The following is a 4,235-nucleotide window of genomic DNA, read 5'->3' as shown; positions in this document are numbered from 1 at the left end:
TGCAACAGCTGGGGCTGGGCCAGGTTGAAGCCAGGACCCAGGAGCTTCTTCCAGGTCTCCTATGCAGGTTCAGGGGCCCAAGCACTTGGGCCATCTTCTGCTGCTTTCCCAGGCTCATTGGCAGGGAGCTGGATCAGAAGTGGAGTAGCCAGGACTGGAACAGGTGCCCACGTGGGATGCCGGCACTGCAGGTGGAGGCTTAGCCTTTTATGCCACAGCAATGGCCCCTCTATCTTTGTCTTGACAAGATCCTGTCTTTGGATGGAAGTATTTTGTTAAACATCCTGAAGAGAAATGCTATAAAACAACAACCAACCAGAGTGTATTCATGTAGCTTTTCTTGTACTCATAAATTTTTAATTCACTTTGTTCTTAATGAGATTTTAGGCTTCAGTGGTGGCTAATCCTTCTTATGTGCAGAGGGCAGGAGTCAGATGAGAAGAGATTCCTCACCATGTGTCCAGAGGCTGGCATAGCTCCAGGGACATGGAAGGTGCTCACTGGATAGCTATGGAAGAAATACAGAATGAAAAAGGAACAAATGAGGCTGACAGTGAGGACCTGAACCCTACATGCAATCATCTAAGCGGCTTCCGAGCTATTGGCCTTATACCTCTGATCTGTAAAACAAATAGGTTGGATTAGATGATACTGCTGCTGAACAACACCCCAAACTAGTTGGAGGTGCTGCTATAGAACCCCTAACTTGGGTCTGCTCACCCAAAGCACGGAAAGCCATCAGGGTGGTGGAACAAAGTAGGTATTTATTGCAAAGCCCAGAGCAAGAGCCCAGGCAGCTGTTGTGTAATTCCTGAGCTCCCGTAGGAGGTGAAAGTTCTTATAGATTGAAATTGGGGCTGGGGGTTTGTGATCAGCTCGTGTCCAGTGTCCCCTGATTGGTCAGTGATGCCATGCTCTTTAGGGAATTTATGATGGCCAGGTGCACTCCAGTTGGTCTGAGGGTTACAGGAAGGTGGCAGTTACATTCTGCCAGGACTGGGAATTCCCTTGCACAAACCACCCCAGGACATCACCGGCCATCAAGGTTCTCACTACTGGAGAAGCAAATGACTCCTTGAGTTCAGTGATTGGAACCTTTCGAGGCCAGCTGGATCACTCCCCCATGTCAGTGAATTCCTTTTGCTAAAGGACAGGCAAGGACATCTTGGGCCAAGGGGGACAGACAAGAGGCTCAGTTCCACTTTTACAATATAGGGGTTCAGTTTCTTTTTTTTCCAAAGATTTTATTTATTTATTTGAAAGAGTTACACAGAGAGAGGAGAAGCTGACAGAGAGAGAGAGAGAGGGAGGTCTTCCATCCACTGGTTTACTCCCCAATTGTCTGCAATGGCTGGAACTGCGCCGATCCGAAGCCAGGAGCCAGGAGCTTCTTCTGGGTCTCCCACACGGGTGCAGGGGCCCAAGGACTTGGGCCATCTTCTACTGATTTCCCAGGCCATAGCAGAGAGCTGGATTGGAAGTGGAGCAGCTGGGTCTCCAACCTGCGCCCATATGGGATGCCAGTCCTTCAGGCCAGGGCGTTAACCCACTGTGCCACAGCGCCAGCCCCAAGGGGTTCAGTTTCAATACCATCATCTAAATTTGATATTTTCTTCTGTCAGAGACAGATATTTTCCAATATGCTGTTGTTGAGTCAAGACTTTTTTTAAAAAAGATTTTTGACACAGCTCTAAAACTGCCCTTGACACCACACTCAGTTAAAACACACACACACACACACACACACACACACACAACTTTTTACTTTTGGACAGAATAAGTATCTTTCCATAGTTTATATGGGGAATGTTTTTTATTATATTTTATGCAGGTATTTTCTTGGACATTAGAATTTCTATAATAAATTCATCCCATCCTTAACAGAAATGATTTTTAAATTGGAGAGTAGCAACCGCTTTTCTGTTGAGGGGGTGATCTTTCAAGGGTCTGAAGCCTGTGCCCCCCACCCCCAAATTTATGTACTGAAATTCTCACCCTGAGTATGGTGTTGGGAGGCAGGGCCTGTGGGGGTGATTAGAAGAACACAGGACAAGGTCCTGATGACTGGGGTGAGTGCCTGCTGTGTTGGGGTAGAGTTTGTCTCCCAAGGTTCCTGTGCTAGAGGCTTGGTCCCCAGCGTGATGAGATTTGGAAGTGGGAGCACCTTTAAGAGGTGGGGCTCCGGGGCCAGCACTGTGGTGCAGTGGGTTGACGCCCTGGCCTGAAGCACGGGCATCCCATATGGGCGCTGGTTCTAGTCCCGGCTGCTCCTCTTCCGATCCAGCTCTCTGCTCTGGCCTGGGATAGCAGTAGAAGATGGCCCAACTCCTTGGGCCCCTGCACCCACGTGGGAGACCCGGAGGAAGCTCCTGGCTCCTGGCTTCGGAGCAGCACAGCTCAGGCCGTTGTGGCCATCTGGGAGTGAACCTGCGGATGGAAGACCTCTCTATCTGTCCCTACTTCTCTCTGTAACTCTGTCTTTCAAATAAATAAAACAAATCTTAAAAAAAAGAGAGAGAGAGATGGGGCTCAGTGGGATGTAACTGGGCTGTGAGAGCTCTACCCCAACAGATGGCGCAATGCTGTCTCTAGGTAAGTCTGGCTCTCCTGGAGCTATGTTCCTGCCATGGGGTGGTTGTCACAGAACAAGGCTACCCCAGGCCCTTCCCTTTCTGCTTCTCTGTTATGATACAGCCAAGGGGACCCTTGGCAGGATCCCAGGACCATACTGTTTGTCTCTTTCAGCCACCAGATTCAGGAGCATCATACACTTCCTTTATGAAGTACCCAGCCTTGGGGATTTTGTCTTAGCAACACAAAATGAACCAAGACACTGCACTTCTAAAAGAGGCCTCCCAGAGCTGGCCAGCCCCTGCCACCATGTGAGGACTCAGCAAGAAGGCACCATTTATAAAGTGGACAGTGGGCCTTCACCCGACAGAATTCACCAGCACACTGGGACAGCCTCCACAACTGTGAGATATAAATTTCCACCATTTATAAGCTACCCTGGCTACGGCATTTTTTTTAAACAGTAGCCTTGATGGGACTTAGAAAGATGTATTATGGGCTGGTGTTGTGGCACATCATGTTAAGCTGTTGCCTATGATGCCGGCATCCCATGTGAGTGCAGTTCAAGTCCTGTGTGTCCCATCCAGCTCCCTGCAATTGTGCTGGGAAGGCAGTGGAGGAGGGCCCAAGCCCTTGGGCCCCTGCACCCATGCGGGAGACTGGGAGGAAGCACCTGGCTCCTGGCTTCGGATTGGCGCAGCTCTCGCCATCCCAGCCAACTGGGGAGTGAACCAGCAGATGGAAGACCTCTCTCTCTCTCTCTCTCTCCCTCTCAATGTCTGTAACTTTACCTCTCAAATAAATAAATAAAATCTTTAAAAAAAAGTTGTGTAGAAAATCTTTAAAAAAAACATAATGATCAAAATCTTACCATGTCCACAGAACTTTTATAAATTTCACCAATTGTCCAATTAATATTAAAAAATCTTTCCTGTCCATGATTTGACCCACAAAACACATTGTGTTTACTTGCAGTCTCTTTAGTTTCCTTTAACCTGATGCAATTGCTCATATTTCTTTGTCTTTCATGACCTTGATATTTTTTAAGTATAAGGGCCAGTTATTTTGTGGAAAACCCCTGGACGTGGACTTGTGTAACATTCCTCAGAGCTAATTTCAGATGGTGCAACATTGGCAGGAACACCCAGCAGTGCTGCGTGCCTCCTACAGTGCATCACATCAGGGGGCCGCAGAGCCTTTGTCCCCTTGCTAGTGATGGGTGGTCACTTTTTAAAGGTGGTGCCATCTATGTTTCTCTGCTATAAAGTGACTTCTTCATTTACAGTTAATACATATCTTGTGGGGATATGTTTTGAGAGTGTGAAACTATCTTGGAGCTGGCACTGTGGTGTAGCAGGTAAAGCTGCCACCTGCAGTGCTGGCATCTCATGTGGGTGCCAGTTCAAGACCCGGCTGCTCCACTTCTTATCCAGCTCTCTTTTATGGCCTGGGAAAGCAGTAGAAGATGTGTGGGAGACCTGGAAAAAGCTCCTGGCTTCGGATCAGCACAGCTCTGGCCATTACAGTCATCTGGGAAATCAACCAGCAAATGGGAGACCTCATTCTCTTTTTCTCTCTTCCTCTGTCTCTCTGTAACTCTGCCTTTCAAATAAATAAATAAATATTTAAGAAAAAAGGAAGGAAGGAAGGAAGGAAGGAAGGAA

The sequence above is a fragment of the Oryctolagus cuniculus genome, chromosome 8 (assembly GCF_964237555.1).
Source record: "Oryctolagus cuniculus chromosome 8, mOryCun1.1, whole genome shotgun sequence".
In the NCBI taxonomy this organism is placed as follows: Eukaryota; Metazoa; Chordata; class Mammalia; order Lagomorpha; family Leporidae; genus Oryctolagus; species Oryctolagus cuniculus.
This window is presented reverse-complemented; position numbering follows the sequence as displayed.